Raw genomic sequence first — 19,457 nt, forward strand, 5'->3', positions numbered from 1 at the left:
GATATTGCTATGTTGTTTGTACATGGCTAATTGCTTTATATAAAAAATGCAAAAAAGTCCTCCCCGAACTTTCCACTGTCCTGTATCTTACTCTCTCATTGGCTGTAGGTCATCGCCAATGTATTTTTCAGTCAGAACTCATTTCACACAGCAGGATTTTGAATCGCCGACAGGTCCAGATATTTAGCATGCCAAATATTTAATGAGCGTCGGCAACGCATCGGCGATTCTCTCAGGTCACGTCTTTGATAATTCACACTGTGTGTGTCACGAATCCAGTCCATGGACTTTCATCCAATGAATAAAAGAGGTCGCTCTCTCACCATATTGACACTCACTCCACATAGACTGTCACACATCACTATGGACTACATCTCCCATGCTCCACTGCACTGATTGCGCACTCACCTGCATCCAATAACTCACACTATATAACACTCGCTCTGATCCTGCTCTAGTCGCCGAGTACTGTTCAGCATTTATCGCTCACCTAGGGATAGCTACTTTACGGAGCCCTTCCAAGTTCATGAGTCTAGCCTTGTTCATAGTCTGTTTTCCTGTGTCTTGACCCTAGCCTGTTATCTCGTCCTGTCTGATTTCTGCCTGCCCTGAAGTTTATAGCCTGTCTTGGATTTACCCTTTGCCTTGCTGATTCGGACTGTGTTTGCACCTCGATTGGATTATTGCTTGTTTTGGATTCCTCTTTTGTCTTGCCCTCAATATACCTGTTTGCCATTGTCAGAACCTTGCCTGTTTTTATGACCATGCCTTTAAATAAAAGCTTTGCAGATGGATCCGCACGTCTCACGTCTCTGTCGCCCCGTTACAGTGTGATTGTCACTCGCGTGAACGAACACCGATTTACCTCCGATTTCGGGCATTTGTCAGTGATTTTGCAAAACCTGTCTGTGAGTGAAAATCAGGGCTAAAATCGTTCAGTGTGAACATGGCATTAGTGCTTGGACAGGGGGAATGCACATAGTGACCATGACAATGGCCATAAACTCCCTCAGCAGATTGAATGGCCGACACTTCACAATTATAAACTCCACCAGCGACGAACAGTGTTTTGATATTACCACAGCATTGTTACACCATTCTTTGTTGATATACACACACAAGCTGCCTCTGCGAGTCTTACCAGACAGTAATGAATCTCTATCCAATCGGTAGCAGGTTAACCCATGCAGCTGAATGGTGGAGTACGGGATGTTGTTGTTTAGCCATGATTCAGTGAAAATAAACACACAGCAATCCCTTGTTTCTTGCTGTGTAGACCGATTAACACTAGAACTACCAAGGCAGTCATTTTGACCGTTTTTAAATTATGAAATGTAATAACTTTGTTGAAATAAAACCCAAATAACTATAATACCCTGACTTTTCCTAAATGTGTGTATATTTTACTATAATATTGTTATTTTATTAAAATTACAAAACACAAAAGAGTTCTGAGTATTTCTACCTTGAATGGCCAAAGCGGTCAAATTGACCATTCGCATTACAGACGGCGTATAATTTCTGCTTTTGTAATTTTTTCCCGTGGTTGAAGATGCACGTCACTGTTGCCTAGCAACTTTTGTTCTAGTTGTTTTTATATTCTATTGAATTCTCGTGTAAATAATAATAATAATAATAAAAATTAAAGGGATGGTTCACTCAAAAATCTAAATTTTCTAATAATTTACTCTACTGAAAACACCCAACTGGATGCACTTGAGGGCACTTTGGAGGCACAATCAGAAGTTAGTCAGAAGTCAGAAAGAGCTTTATTGCCAAGTATGTTTGCACATATAAGGAATTTGTTTTAGTTTCACAAGCTTCCAGTACACAGAGATAACAACACACAGATAATAAAAAAAAGATGTGAATAAAATACACATATGTATATATAAACAAACAAGCAAAAAAAATTTATGTACAGGTGTGCTAGAGATAAAATAGAATAGGAATAGAATATTATTAATATTACTAATATAGAAGATATTGCTATGTTGTTTGTACATGGCTAATTGCTTTATATAAAAAATGCAAAAAAGTCCTCCCCGAACTTTCCACTGTCCTGTATCTTACTCTCTCATTGGCTGTAGGTCATCGCCAATGTATTTTTCAGTCAGAACTCATTTCACACAGCAGGATTTTGAATCGCCGACAGGTCCAGATATTTAGCATGCCAAATATTTAATGAGCGTCGGCAACGCATCGGCGATTCTCTCAGGTCACGTCTTTGATAATTCACACTGTGTGTGTCACGAATCCAGTCCATGGACTTTCATCCAATGAATAAAAGAGGTCGCTCTCTCACCATATTGACACTCACTCCACATAGACTGTCACACATCACTATGGACTACATCTCCCATGCTCCACTGCACTGATTGCGCACTCACCTGCATCCAATAACTCACACTATATAACACTCAGAGCAGACAGAGCCGGGACCCATGGCAGAGACTGGGGCCTAGAGAAAACAGAGACAGACAACACAGGCAGTGCATTCCTGGTTTCAGGGACCAAGGCAGAGAACACAAGAAGCTCATCAATGTTCTCTAGGGTAGTGACAGAGTTAAATGGACAGACACGGAATGCATTATTATTCTCTGGGCTCATGACAGGCAGGTTTACGGGTTCAAAGACAGGGTTTTGGGTTGTGACAGACAGACAGACAGACAGTTTCAGGTGTGACAGACAAGGCAAAGAGTTCACAGACGGCCTCCGTAGCCGCAACAGGACGGACAGAGAGTTCACAAACGGCCTCTATAGCCGTGACAGGACAGGCAAAGAGCTCACAAACGGCCTCCATAGCCCTGACAGGGTAGGACGAGGATTCACAGACGGCCTCCTTAGCCGTGAGAGGACAGGCAGAGAGTTCACAAATGGCCTCCATAGCCGTGACAGGACAAACAGGAAGTTCACAGGTGGGTACTACTGACACCTCTGGAGGTTCTACAGTAGTGCCCTCAGGATACAGGGAGAGTTTGGCAAAGGTTCCTTCGACCTTGACATGACAGGTTGAAAGTGCATTTCTGGGCCACCACGCATGGAGCTGAAGCGAGCACCGCCGCTTCGGGAGGTTCTGCAGCATGCGCCGCCACCTCTAGAGAAACTGCAGCGTGCACCATTGCTTCAGGGAACACAGCAGCGAGCACCACTAACTCAGGAGATTCTGCAGCTTCAGCCGCCACCTCTGGAGACCTAATAGTGGGTGCCACCGCCTCTGGGAGTTCTGTGGTGGTGTATGCAGCCCAAACACACCAAAAAGCGATCCCCATCAAGGGAAGCTCTTCAGACAGGGGAATCAGTTCAGGAACAGGAGGGCTAAAGTGAGTAGGTTTGGGGATACCAGCTGCATGTGCAGACACCAGCGGTGCATCCCTCACACTGGATACCAGACTGGGATACTGAAGGACTGACCTTGATAATCTGGGTGCAACAGACAGGACGTGACGTGACTCTGGATGATCAGCTGTGAAGTGACATGACTCTGGATGATCAGCTGTGAGGTGATGTGACTCTGGATGATCAGCTGTGAGGTGACATGACTCTGGACGATCCACCGATTTACCTCCGATTTCGGGCATTTGTCAGTGATTTTGCAAAACCTGTCTGTGAGTGAAAATCAGGGCTAAAATCGTTCAGTGTGAACATGGCATTAGTGCTTGGACAGGGGGAATGCACATAGTGACCATGACAATGGCCATAAACTCCCTCAGCAGATTGAATGGCCGACACTTCACAATTATAAACTCCACCAGCGCGAAGATCAGCTGTGACTTGAGTTGACTCACGAAGATCAGCTGTGATTTGACTTGACTCACGAAGATCAGCTGTGACTTGACTTGACTTGACTCACGAAGATCAGCTGTGACTTGACTTGACTCATGACGATCAACTGTGACTTGACTCATGACGATCAGCTGTGACTTGACTTGATTCATGACGATCAGCTGTGACTTGACTTGACTCATGACGATCAGCTGTGACTTGACTTGACTCATGACGATCAACTGTGACTTGACTTTCGAATGTAAATATGATATGACAAAAATGGCGTTCAGTTCAGTCTAGTCAGAATGACCGCTATGGCCATTCTAGTAGTTATAGAATTCTGGTAGTTCTAGTGTTGTTAAATTAAGTCCAGTTTATTTTCCAATGAGTGCACAGTTGACAGCATAAGTGTTAGAAGCCCTTAGCCTAGCTCGTATGCCTCCACACTTGCTGCATTCCTGTCCCCTCTCACACCCTTTTTGTGGCGCTGCCTTGTGCAGGCAGCATCAGAGGACGTGTTTTAGAGTGGTTACCTGTTGATTTACATGGAGAGGAGGGGATTTTTATTGCTGCCAGCCAGAATGTTTTGGCTTCAAACAACAACAGATTTCTGACACCAGAATGCAGTGACTTGATTCATGAAGATCAACCGTGACTTGACTAGATTCATGAAGATAAACGGTGACTTGACTTGATTCAGGATTGGCAGCTGTGACATAACGATAGGACAAAACATAGGACAAAGGTTGTGTCCCCTATTTTGTGAGCGTGCTCTAGTGTGGCCGCCATTACACGAGTAAGTGTGAGGTTGCGTTCCTCCACATTTCAAAGTAGAATAACTGGCTGTAGCATTGTTTTTCAATGAAACAATGATGTGAACTTAGCATGTTTTCTAAATTTGTGCAAACATATTTTGGTATTTTTAAGTTTTAGTACAGTCAAAAAAAAAAAAATGTGTAGCACCTTTAAACAGCCATTCAGACTTTAGTATTCAGACTTTGGAATTCATCTCAGCACCAAGTATTTAGATACATTACAGGCTATTTATTTTCAAGCTCAAGCATGGCCAAGATATTGATTTAAATTGTTCTGATTCTTTATTATTTTTCAGTAACGCTTTTAAACGTGTTAATTCATATGTGACAATGAACTGACAATGAAAATGACAATGACAAAATCAAAAGTTGTAACTGTATTATTTAATTAACCTAAACTAACAAAGATCAGCTGTGTTTTATAACTAATGTTAACACAGAACATTTTTTTAACAAATGTGGCTATTGTTACAGGACGAACGAGACGTGAGATGTGCGGATCCATCTGCAAGGCTTTATTAAAGGGTGTGGTCATGAAACAGGCATGGGTCAGACAATGGCAAACAGGTATTTTAAGGGTAAGACAGAAGAGTAATCCAAAACTGGCATGGTCGATCAGCAGCTAACAATACCCAGAGGGCTTGACACGAGGGGTTATCCAATAACACAAGCTAGAGTCCAGGCGAGGTGCAAACACAGTCCGAAACAGCAGTCAAAGGGTTAATCCAAGAGAAACAGGTAATAATCCGGTAACACGGGAAAGCAGGCAAGACAAGACTATGACTAAACAATGAGAACTAGAAATGGCTCCGTAGAGTAGCAATCGCTAGGTGAGTGATATGCGCTAAACAATACTCGGCAGTGAATGGTTGTTTGAGTGAGTGTTATATAGTGAATGTGTGATTGGTTACAGCTGTGTGCAATCAGTGCTGTGTGCAATCAGTGCAATGGATGATGGGATATGTAGTCCAGGATGACATGCAACAGTTTGTGTAGTGCGAGAGTCATGGAATGTAATGGAAGGGTGACCTCTGGTGGTAATTGAACGGAAGTCCATGGACAGGATTCGTGACAGCTATATTGCTGTTGCTAGAGTATATGGACGATAGAGTTTGTTCTGGGTGATTACAGACATTTCCACCTCTGTTAATATCAGAAAATCAAAAATTGTTTTCAAAACTGATCCAGTTTCAGTGTTTTGATATTACTGTATTTCTTTCTAATGTTCGGAAATTCAAAAGTGTTTGTTGCTCTTAAACTTGCACTACACGTGGTTATACCATCTAAGTAGCCTATGTCATTTTAATAGAACCGCATGTCTTCTTTAGTGATACAAGCTCAGAAACATGTTTAACCTTTCAAAGTTTGGTGCCATGATGGATATTGAAATGTTGTTATTTAGTTTTCATTTTAAACAGTATAGATGATTAATTAATTGTAATACAATATTTCTGAACACAATTGTGTATGTCAGACCATAAATCCCCAAAAACTATGCATGGGGGCTTGCTTTGGTGTTGCCACCCCTTTGCAACCCTAAAAATTATTTTCTAGATCCGCCCCTGATTGTTATTGTTAGGTAATGCACTAACTATCATTAACTAATGAGACTTTATTGCTTAGTGTTATCTGTTGTTTAATTATTTTGCAATTTAATCTGTTTGAATGATGTTTACTTTATACATTGAGTAGTGTTTTCTTTGATGTTTAGAGTTCTGTTTGTTATAAGATTTTTTTTTTAAACATGTTATAGTATGACAGCACATTTTTATCACGATAATACTGTAAAATAAGTGATAAACCATGATAAAAGTTTTAGCAACGTAAAAATTTGATACCGTCAATTGCCTAATATGCTGATCATGATGCATCAATATCGGTCAATGTCTTGCTCTGGAGATGGTCATATGCAAAAGTGTGGCAATACAGGCACCTTTGTATTCAAATGAGCCATTTTTTATATTTAATGTGGTTTTGGATCTTTTAAAATGTTTTTTTTTGTAATGAGGAGGACATTTTACATGTCAAAAATCCTCTCATGTTAACAAATCAAGGCAAATTTTATTTCTCATGTCCTCATCTCTTTGAGAAATTCAAAATGGTTAATAATAACTCAAGATGCTCTGTTGAAATACGTGAGATATATGCTTTATTTAAACAGCAAATGAAACATAAATGATTAAAGATATTAAATTATTGTGACAGATGTAAAGGGGGAGGAAAACTTATGTGCGTGTCAGGCTTTCAACAAGAAAGACAAGAAACGAGGAAGCACGAGTTTGTGTATTGAGAAACACTTATGGTGACAAGAGTAAAACACTCAGCGCTCCCTTTGCAAACAATTAAAAAATGTATACTGGCCTCAGGAAAAAAATGCTTTGATGGCTGGCATTCTATTACCATTGGGCTACACTGCTGCATACTTATGTCTGTAACAGTTGTTCACTGTATACTGTCAGAGATATAAATGCTGAATGTTTATCAATACAGGGAGACTCTGGAGGTCCAATGGTCATTAGGAACGGCTCCCTGTGGATTCAGTCCGGCATTGCGAATTTTATTAGAGGCTCGTGTGCTGACCCCAAATATCCCAATGGGTTTGCTAGAGTCTCTAAGCACCAGAACTGGATCAAGTCTTACACGGGCAGCAAACAGCCTGGATTTGTTGCATTCAATGCAGCATCCTCCAACTTCAGAAGTGTGCCCAACCTCATCTTATTCCCCCTTTCTCTCACATTGTCCATCATTCCTTTCACTTTCTCCCTCTGTCTCGCTTCCTGAAGATTGTTTAAACAGTAATTCTCAGTTTTTTTTGACGAAGAGGACAGTTCTGCTGTACATGCTCTCATAAATTTGAGAAAAGAGAAGTTGTATTTGTAATTTATTCTTTATTATTCTGTACATGTACTATTCTTCAAAAGCACTCTCATTGACATTATAAGAGCATACACTAATTAAGTTTAGCAAGTTTCTGTCCTCTGAGATTCAGGATCTTTGCATAAACAGTAGAGATGGACCGATATTAATTTGTTTTTATAATGATACAGATTTCTTTGCTTTATATATCTGATAACTGATATAGGGTCTGGAGCTCTGCACTGTAATCATGGATACTGGTTGCTGAAAATGTAATTATCTTTAATCAGCTCCCATTGTAGTCACACGGTCTATATTGCAATAAAACCGATGTTTCTTTCTTTTCTGAATTATTGCTTGTGCAGACACACTTAATTATGTCTTTTCAGACACGTGTTTAATTTTTATAACATTAGTGCTATTTTTAAACGTTTAGTCAAGCAATACAGTATTCATTATCTCATGTATGTCTAAAAGGCATTAAAATTGTTTTAAAACAGTAAGCTTTTTTTTTTTACAGCTTCCATGTTACTGATCAGAATAAAATAAAACATAACTGGTACATTTACTCAGTAACAAAAGTCATATAAATCAGTATTTGCTCCCATTGTGCTGTCAAAACAGCACTCTTAACAGCCAACAGACGAACTGCAGATAAATTCAAGGCACTGTAAGTTCCTCATCCATTTGACACAAAACTATTATATATAATTAAACTATATATAAAATGATTTTATTTCATGTCATATTTGTGATTTTATAAAATGTTTGTGAAAAATTGTATAATATGTTCATTTAATCGTTATGAAGAGTAGCCTCTTTGTTATAAATTTGATTTAAATATTTTTAATACATTTTTAGAAAAAGTTAAAAGTTAGGCCTAATTCTATTTTTAACAACTTTTATTAGACTGCAGATTGAAATAAAAGGATTCTCGATAATATCTTTAAAATGAGAGAAATCGCTGATATAATTTAAGCAATTTTACTTTCAATTGCAAAAAAAGAATAGTCTTAACTATATCACTTGAAATGTTAACTTAAATCATGAAAGACATGACATAAATCGCAACAAGATATATAATCAAGCAAAAAAATTGACAAAATTACAAAATTAATGCTGAATGATATTTGACAGTGAATGCATCTCTATTGCATAGCCGCATATTCGACAATCACATTTGTTAGCATGCAAAAACGTATTTAAAGCATTTAAATCAGTTCAAAGTAGCCGCTTCCTAGCAGATGGAGCTTCAACCTCCATGATAGCACAGAATTAATTCATACAAGAATGCAACAATAATAAAATAGTTTAGACCATATTGATATATAAAAACAAAATGCATGGCTAAATTGTGCAGCCCTACAAACAGGCACAACAAACTTGTTTATTTGAAATTTTTGCTAGTTTCAGTTCAGATTTTGTGTGCAGATTTTGTTGGTTCACATTTTGGAATTCATTGGATATTGCCTCTCAGAATAGTCTTTCATAATGTCACAAAGTCTCGTTACACATCAATGCTATTTTTAATTCATTTTAAATGAAAAAAATAAATAAAATAATGATACAGAGATTAAAGTAAAGTTGTGGTAGAAATGGAATCCAAACAGTATCTTTCCAAGAGCCAAAAGAATCAGAATCAGAAACAGAAAGAGCTTTATTGCCAAGTGTGTTTACACTCACAAGGACTTTGTCTTAGTGTCAGGAATGAGGTAGGATCTGCCTGCTATACTTAATATTTATTGCTGTTGTATTAGTACTTGTTTTATAAATACAATGATGCCCTAACAGGCAGACTTGTCATATTAGGCAAATTTGAGCCACATTCAGCATGTTATGTTAAATAGTTACAGAGCAATGAGATAATTATTAATAATTACAATCAGTGAAATTGGTGAGGGTGATCTAACCTTAATATTATTTAGATAGGCCTAACCATAATATTTTTTTGCCGTTAATTGCTATGGCACAAAGAGCGTTCCTTTGCAGTTACTCATTTAATTCATCACGATCTCACAAAGTTATGTTATAATAAATATGTTATATTTATTTAGTTTTTGTGTTTAATTAATTTATATTTTATTTTTATTTATTTGTGTTTCATGTATATCTATTTATTCTCATTTTCCAAGCTCACTAGCAGTCCAATTTTTTTTAAATCTTAAATATTTATACATATTTTTACATATGTGTGATGGATGTGCTACCCTTAATACACATTCACGCTTAATTATTGTATATTAATTATTAAAATCTCTGCTAAAATGAGAATATGTTTTTAAATGCAGTTGTGTAATGTAACCATAGGTGGAAAGAGTACGAAAATATTCTGCTCAAGTAAAAGTACCATTACATTAATGAAATTTTACTTAAGTACAAGTAAAAGTACCAGTCTAAAAATCTACTCAAGTAAAACTAAAAAGTAGCTAATTTAAAATGTACTAAATTACTTACATTTTAACAGTGGGAGGGAAGCAAACTTGGGATAGGCCAAGGGTGTCAAACTCAGTTCCTGGAGGGCCACAGCCCTGCACAGTTTAGATATAGCCCTAATTAAACACATCTGATCCAGCTAATCTAATCATTTAGGCTTATTTGAAAACTACATGGTATGTGTGTTCAAGCTGGGTTGGAACTAAACAATGCAAAGTATTTCAAATTAAAATGAAAATAAAGCTATGTAAACACTTGCATTTTTACAACACTATAAGTGTGTCCCATCAGGTAATGAAAAGATCGACACACACTTGTGGTCTTTATGCTCACTTGAACACTTGGGGCAAATACAGGAAATACGTCATATAAGTGGTCAAGTGCAAAGACCGCAAGTGTGTGTCGATCTTTTCATTACCTGATGGGACACACTTATAGTGTTGTAAAACAAAATGCATGGCTAAATTGTGCAGCCCTACAAACAGGCACAACAAACTTGTTTATTTGAAATTTTTGCTAGTTTCAGTTCAGATTTTGTGTGCAGATTTTGTTGGTTCACATTTTGGAATTCATTGGATATTGCCTCTCAGAATAGTCTTTCATAATGTCACAAAGTCTCGTTACACATCAATGCTATTTTTAATTCATTTTAAATGAAAAAAATAAATAAAATAATGATACAGAGATTAAAGTAAAGTTGTGGTAGAAATGGAATCCAAACAGTATCTTTCCAAGAGCCAAAAGAATCAGAATCAGAAACAGAAAGAGCTTTATTGCCAAGTGTGTTTACACTCACAAGGACTTTGTCTTAGTGTCAGGAATGAGGTAGGATCTGCCTGCTATACTTAATATTTATTGCTGTTGTATTAGTACTTGTTTTATAAATACAATGATGCCCTAACAGGCAGACTTGTCATATTAGGCAAATTTGAGCCACATTCAGCATGTTATGTTAAATAGTTACAGAGCAATGAGATAATTATTAATAATTACAATCAGTGAAATTGGTGAGGGTGATCTAACCTTAATATTATTTATATAGGCCTAACCATAATATTTTTTTGCCGTTAATTGCTATGGCACAAAGAGCGTTCCTTTGCAGTTACTCATTTAATTCATCACGATCTCACAAAGTTATGTTATAATAAATATGTTATATTTATTTAGTTTTTGTGTTTAATTAATTTATATTTTATTTTTATTTATTTGTGTTTCATGTATATCTATTTATTCTCATTTTCCAAGCTCACTAGCAGTCCAATTTTTTTAAATCTTAAATATTTATACATATTTTTACATATGTGTGATGGATGTGCTACCCTTAATACACATTCACGCTTAATTATTGTATATTAATTATTAAAATCTCTGCTAAAATGAGAATATGTTTTTAAATGCAGTTGTGTAATGTAACCATAGGTGGAAAGAGTACGAAAATATTCTGCTCAAGTAAAAGTACCATTACATTAATGAAATTTTACTTAAGTACAAGTAAAAGTACCAGTCTAAAAATCTACTCAAGTAAAACTAAAAAGTAGCTCATTTAAAATTTACTAAATTACTTAGTTACATTTTAACAGTGGGAGGGAAGCAAACTTGGGATAGGCCAAGGGTGTCAAACTCAGTTCCTGGAGGGCCACAGCCCTGCACAGTTTAGATATAGCCCTAATTAAACACATCTGATCCAGCTAATCTAATCATTTAGGCTTATTTGAAAACTACATGGTATGTGTGTTCGAGCTGGGTTGGAACTAAACAATGCAAAGTATTTCAAATTAAAATGAAAATAAAGCTATGTAAACACTTGCATTTTTACAACACTATAAGTGTGTCCCATCAGGTAATGAAAAGATCGACACACACTTGCGGTCTTTGCACTTGACCACTTATATGACGTATTTCCTGTATTTGCCCCAAGTGTTCAAGTGAGCATAAAGACCACAAGTGTGTGTCGATCTTTTCATTACCTGATGGGACACACTTATAGTGTTGTAAAAGTGTTTACATAGCTTTATTTAAATTTTAATTTGAAATACTTTGCATTTTAAAATCAACTTCTAAATGTCTGTTAAGTAGTCCCTATAACATGACATAATTTTAATTTGTGGTGCTTCTAATTAAGTGATAAAAAGCAGTTGCAAATGTTGTACAAAATAAATATCACCACTACTCATCTTTACACCAATAAAACGTAAAAACACAGTTTTTATACCAAATTATATGTACTATCTAATTATTATATTAATATTGAACTTGCATTGGAAAGGTTTCCGTGACCTATCGCGAGTTCTCGGCAAAAAGTATCACGATTTATTTCCAGAACATGATGCATGATGGGATACACTAAGCCTCAAATAGCACTCCGGAGCGGTATTTGAGATAATGTGGATTTAGTTTGCGTTAAGGGCACTGCACTTTGGCGTTTTTAAGACCTGGGACAGTCTTGCGCACAACTTCCTGTCGCTTGCACGTGCTCTGAAGTGGCCAAGACCACAAGTGTGGGATTTTGGACAAGGGGGCTGTGTCCCAAAGTGCCTACATATGCTACGCCCTTAAAGTATGTGATTTTTGGTAAAGAAAAAGTACACACTTTTGAGTGTGTAGTATAAGAGTAGACAAACTTTAGGACATACTATCACTTCATACAATTGCATCTTTAACAGAGCGCTCTTGCATAATTACACGCACCCTGTCACTGTAAACTGGCCTGTCAATCATCTTCTCACAGTTAACATCCTCCACATTTCATTTAATTTAAAGGGGTCATATGATGCTTTTTTAAAGATCATTATTTTGTGTATTTGGTGTAACAAAATATGTTGACATGCTTTAATGTTCAAATAACACATTATTTTTCAAATACTGTACATTATTGTAGGTCCTCTATGCCCCGCCTCTCTCAAACGCTTGTTTTCTACAAAGTCCCTCCTTCCGACAAGCGCAGTCTGCTCTGATTGGCCAGCTGACCCAGTGCATTGTGATTGGCCGAACACCGCAAGCACTTGTCAGAAATGTAACGCCCCTTACCATAATCGCAAGCTTCATCTTTCAAAATAAATGATTCCTTAGCTTTTTTGGATATTATTAACCTAAATAAGCTGACAAAATACTACACAATTACTGTAACTGTGAAATGTTATGTAAGCTGGCTACTTTTACAACTTAAAAAAAAATTAACCACGGTTTTACTATTTAAATAAATAAATAACCTATATATATTATATTTATTATTCTATAAAAAATAAATACAAATAAAAAATGGTTACTATAGTTAAACCATGGTAAATTGTGGTTATACAAATCAGTGTTTCCCACATGATTTTGTGAGACTGTGGTGGGTGGTCTTCGATCCCTCTAGGGGGGTCTGGGGGCATGCCCGCCCTTAAGAAAATTTGGTACAATTTAAAGTTACATTTTGAGAGTTCAAAATGAAGAGCTCCAACAGAGGTTCAGTCACTGTGCAAACTAACAGACAAAATCTGGTGAATTTAGTTGTTCTTGAAATTTAAAGGGGACTCAACCCTCTTTTTAGTTGTGATATAGTGTCTCAGACTCCCTGGTGAATTTGGAAGCCAAACAAATTAGAATAAAATAATAATAATTGTATATTATCATTCCTATGATAGTAATGGTCATATATTGTAAAACAATTGCGCTGTGAAATAAATGATTTTTTTCATGAGAATTTTTTTCCCCAGATATATTATTTTACCTTACTCAACAGTAGGGAAATTGCAATATAATAAGACTAAGTTTGATACTTGCGAATCTCGGCTGTCGGAAAGAGATTCCTGATCTTAAGGCCCCAGATCTTGCTGAAATTAGTTGATGAAAAGAACCAGTTTGAGTCAGAGTCTTTGGTGAATGGAAAGTCGAGGCCGAAAGGCCTGGCACAAGCTTTGGTTAAATCAAATTAAAATTAGTGTGTCAGATTGGTCGAGACGCTACATATGCATTGCTTAATACAAAGAGCCAAATCGCAGATCACACCGATTGCATTTAAAAATGAGACGCAGTGAAATTAAATAAACCTTCACAAATTTGCATCGTGTTTTCTAAACGTTTAAACTGTTTTAACTTTGCATGGCTTTCTTTGCATCTCTTACACGAGACGCGAGTGCAGCAGTCATATTTGTCCATCTAAAAAATGTGTTGAATATGCATTCTGTGTGAATGGCTTGGTTTCGGTTTTAACCTAATCAAGATCTTCTACGCATTGAGCTACTATATTTCTCTAATATTTTGAACGAATAATGCAGCAACGGCGCGTCTCGTGGGCTAGACTAACAAAACATTAAAATGCAACAACGTCACTTACATCATAATCACCGCATCTTGTGCACCACTGATGACGCTCCCTGACGCACAACATTCGATTGTACCATTTTTGCATTCAAATGCAAATATTTATTTTAAATTCGATTAATATTAATTTTTTCTCCTCATAGTCGGGCATTACATAGGTGTTCGTGTTTGTGTGGGCTGTCTGCATCACTCATAACACGTGCCTATATCGTGCGCTATATCAAACAATTTTTCTGTCATTATCGATGAAGGTGTACCGTCAATAAATATCGATACCGTTTTATCGCCCAGGCCTAATATATACATAAACACATTTTTTTGCAATGATAACTCAAATGTGGTGATCAAACACTTATAATGATGTGACAAACATAGGCCTATGTAGTGGAGGCAGGGTATTTAACAATAAACTTTATTATTCAAAATGAGCCTGACATCAGTGCATAGGGCTGAACGATATGGCCAACATTTATATCACGATATATTTCTTAATTCCGGTCGATACAATATAATTCCGATATCGATATGAACACTATAAAAAAAAAGGCTCTATAAAATATTACGAAAAAAACCCCAGCACAAATAAATTAATGTTCAACTTATATCAAACTATAGGCTGACATACACTACCAGTCAAAAGTTTTTTTGTTTTTTAAAGAATCCTCTTCTGCTCACCAAGCCTGCATTTATTTGATCCAAAATACAGCAAAAGCAGTAATATTGTGAAATATTTTTACTATTTAATATAACTGTTTTCTATTTGAAAATATTCTTAAAATTTAATTTATTCCTGTGATTTCAAAGCTGAATTTTTAGCATCATTACTCCAGTCACATGATCATTCAGAAATCATTCTAATATGCTGATTTGCTGCTCAAAAACATTTATTATTATGTTGAAAACAAATGAGTATCATTTTTTCAGGTTACTTTGATGAATAGTAAGTTCAGAAGAATAGCATTTATCTGAAATATAAATATTTTGTAACATTGTAATCTTGTTGATCAATTTAAAGCATCCTTGCTAAATAAAAGTATTATAAATAAAATAATTGCAGCACTAAATAACATTTCTATTATTTCTTTCTTATAAAAAATTAAAAGCTTTTGAATGGAATGGTGTATAATGTTTTAAAAGCTTTTTATTTCAGATAAATGCTGATTTTTGGATCTTTCTATTCATCAAAGAATCTCAACTGTTCTAAATATTGATAATCAGCAAATCAGCATGTTAGAATGATTTCTGAATATTTAAAATAACTGCTTTCAAATAGAAAGCCATTATTTTAAATAGTAAAAAATATTCAAAATTGTACTGTTTTTGCTGTACTTTGGATCAAATAAATGCAGCCTTGGTGAGCAGAAGAGAATTCTTAAAAAAAAACTAAACTTTAGACTGGTTGTGTAGGCTGATTTTTCTTATAGATTGAAACAAATGTGCTTCAACCAGGATAAAGAATATGAAAAGTGCTCTGAGTTGCTCCAGAAAAAAAAAAAAAGAGCAACAACAAAAAACGTTGCTGGAGATGGGCTTATTATTGAAAATGCAAAATGATTCTCTGCCAGGAGGAGGCGCTTTGAGAGCGGCAGAAACGGCGGTTTCCCCGGTAATGGCTGTAATCAAAGCAGCTCCGCTCATGAACACTACTTTATCAGATTAAATAAAAATGCCATCAAACTTTTCTGAAGACAGTCGGTTCCCTTCAGAGATACATTCATATAAAACACCCACGCTGCATTTGGATTTTGAAATGTGCTCATGTTTATTCAGCTAAATCAAACACCACAAATAAATCAATGTATGGGAAACACTGGTAATGTATATCGAAATATCGGAAATGTTTAAAAATCATATCACCGTTATTGAAAAAAAGTATATCGCGATAAATATTGAATTATTGTCCAGCCCTATCAGTGCACTTAACAGTAAACTTCACTTTACTTATTATAAATAACTTAAATAACACAAATAGAACAAAATATATACAGTGGGGCAAAAAAGTATTTAGTCAGCCACCACTTGTGCAAGTTCTCCCACTTAAAAAGATGAGAGAGGCCTGTAATTTTCATCATAGGTATACCTCAACTATGAGAGACAAAATGAGAAAAAAAAAATCCAGAAAATCACATTGTAGGATTTTTAAAGAATTTATTTGCAAATTATGGTGGAAAATAAGTATCAAAAAAAATTTCACAAACTCTTTGTTGTGTGTTTTCTAGGGATGCACCGATACCACTTTTTCCACTAGTCGCCCAATACCGATACTTTTATTTTTGGTACTTGCCGATACCGAGTACCGATACCAATATTTTTATTGCATTTGTAAATTTTTTAAATATTGGGTACAGAAACCAAAATAGTATGTATAATGTTAGTTGGCTAACTTCATTTATCAAATAGATACAGTCAAACCAAAATTTATTCAGACGCCTTCAACATTTCTCACATTATCACAATTTATTCGCTATAGTTTAGAAAATGGTAATAAAATATGACAAGAACTCCGAGTTACACTGTGTCAGAACAAATTCAGCTTGATAATGTTAGGTAACTTTGATAGAAAGGTATGTTATGGATTACAATCAACCAAAAATTAGACAGCTGTTAGTATGACAGAATTTACACAACTATCAATACTTAGTCGGGCAACCCTCAGCCTTAATGACAGCCTGTAGTCTCCTGGGCATGCTGTCACCCAGCTTCATGCAAACCTTAACTTAAATTTATTCCCAGACTCGGTCTGAATAATTTTTGGTCCCAAATTTATATCAGTTTTACTGGTAGTCCACTGTATGAAGAATTTTTGGGTATAATTTGTCACCGTTTACTTTATTTTGCTATCCTCACTTGAACTATGAACTATAGTGTCCTGCACCCACTAGTAAAAAATATATAAAAAATGATATCTGGTCTCTGAATCATTTTTGGTTTGACTGTATATCCTTCTGTTATTTTCACACTTAATTATGCCCATTACAATGTATTTTACTAGTTTGTTACTTTCACTGTTCATTTTTTTGCTCTATGGTACATCATCTTTAATTTAAAGGGATAGTTCACCCAAAAATTTTAATTCTGTCATCATTTACTCACCCTCATGTCGTTCCAAACCTGTATGAGTTGCTTTCTTATGTTGAACACAAAAGAAGATATTTTGAAGATTGCTGGTATTCAAACAGTTGGTGGTTGCCATTGACTTCCGTAGTATTTTTTTTCCCTACTATGGAAGTCAATGGCAACCACCAACTGTTTGATTACCAGCAATCTTCAAAATATCTTCTTTTGTGTTCAACATAAGAAAGCAACTCATACAGATTTGGAACGACATGAGGGTGAGTAAATGATGACAACATTTTCATTTTTGGGTGAACTATCCCTTTAATAGCATTAGAGCTGCTCCATTGCAGCGGCTTAGTACTGTAATCACGTGCGCTTTGCTGTAATAATGCAGGGAACCACTCCTTATACATCTCCTAACTGTGATATTTTCAGATATAGAAGTCATGTTTTTTTTCATCTGAAACGTACTGCGATTTATTTTCCAAAGCCACTCATATAATGCAGAAACACTCAAGCAAGCAAAACACACGCAACACGTGCTCGTATTTGTACTGATGCAGAATAGTACAGCCTAGCGTATTTCACACAAGCTGCTAGATTCACTTCCGCCAGAAAGTCGTGTATGCCTAATGTTAAAAATAAATGTTTATAGTGAATGCCCCTATAAATGGTCTTATTTTTACAATTTAGTTTTAATCCAAATGATGCGTGTGCTAAGTGAGTGAACATCAAAGATCACACAACAGAATTTCTCTCGCTCTCTCTCTCTCTCTCTCTCTAATGTTAAGTAAGTTTTACTTGCTTGTTTTTGACGTATCCGACCGAACTACAAACTTTCCAGTGATGTCTGTGAGAAAGTTATATTCACTCAACAAGCTCGCGCATCTGCGCCGCTGCGCGCTCAATCCACTCTGCGTGCTTTGTTTATCAGCTACATCGGACATCAGCTATACAGCTATGTATAGCTGTAAATGCCTACGTGAAGGCTAAAATTGGGCTGTCAGTGAAAATCTAATAGATGTCTAATCATAGCCCAAGAATAGACTAGTCATCAATTAGACGGCTATTAAACGACTACATATAAACGTCTAATAGACAACAAAATGGCAATCCATACATACAGCTTTTATTAAGAAAAAAAATGTTTTTTAACAACTTAAGACAATACAAAATGATAAAAATATATCAATTTGGAAGTTTTAAAATAAATCTTATTTTAATGTTACTTGTACAATGACAAAGATATTCTGTTCAATTAGCTCATGCTCTCTCTGTATCAAACAAGCCATTGTTCAGTAATAAATTCAATATAATAATTAAAATAAATGATGGACTTTGTCAGTGAGCTTTAGTGCGGACATGTTATTTTGGGGAGTTTTTTTTATTTTCTTTTACCATTGCTGCCAGGATCTTTTCCAGATGTTTAAACTCCTCCTCAGTTTCTCCAATTCTTCTGAGTGTTTACTGTATAAATTAATATGGATTAATCTTTGTCAAAGCTGTGTTTGTTCTGTTGTTTGCTCTTTGCTCTCCTTGCACTGTTTTAAAATCGATTGAGTTTGTAAACGCATACAAATGATAAAACTTTTACTCGATTAAATTTAGCAATGAATCCTCTGAACACATGCGTGCTGAACCGTGGGCTAGTCACGGGTCACTATCAACTACGATCTGCTCCCTTCACTAAAATGTCACGGTCCCTAAACATAACAAATAATATAGATAAATAATGAACACGACCACAATATACTCACAAGACCAAGTAGGAATGTCCTTTATCATTTGTTGTTTGCCCGCTGCTCTCCGACAGGTAAACTTAGTGCTCTCTCATGTAAAAACAAAATTCAAAACACAACACTGATCTCTAACTCTCATGTCTCGCGGTGCCAGTAGTCATGTCTCAGTAGAGCTACAATTGCCATCTAGTGGTTGCGAATTGTAATTGCTTTTTTATTTATAAAATGAAAGACAGCCGATTATCAATAATATCACATAATGTGTATGAATGTAACATTTAACAGCTTGTGGGATGCATGACATCATATTATCAAATGCAAGTAAACTTTTGAAACATTTAAATTAGCATTATTTGTGGCATAATAAATAGTTATATTTAATAATGCTGTAAAATAATTAAATAAAATATAAAATAATGCTAATTTAAATGATTCAAAAGTTTACTTGCATTTGATAAGAAGCTGCGTGGGCGAAAATGACATG

The 19,457-nt window shown here is 35.9% G+C and overlaps 1 long non-coding RNA gene across 1 annotated transcript in view; it reads left to right on the forward strand.

Moving 5' to 3' along the window:
* Positions 1–5,667: 5,667 nt before the first annotated feature.
* Positions 5,668–19,457, forward strand: part of LOC107561093 (uncharacterized) — an 18,307-nt gene continuing 4,517 nt past the window's right edge. Inside the window, exon 1 of the long non-coding RNA XR_001605803.1 lies at positions 5,668–5,728. This is a non-coding gene — a long non-coding RNA (uncharacterized lncRNA). The remainder of the gene's footprint in view (positions 5,729–19,457) is intronic.

Source organism: Sinocyclocheilus grahami, unplaced genomic scaffold, assembly GCF_001515645.1.
Source record: "Sinocyclocheilus grahami isolate Dianchi unplaced genomic scaffold, SAMN03320097.WGS_v1.1 scaffold757.1, whole genome shotgun sequence".
Taxonomy (NCBI): domain Eukaryota; kingdom Metazoa; phylum Chordata; class Actinopteri; order Cypriniformes; family Cyprinidae; genus Sinocyclocheilus; species Sinocyclocheilus grahami.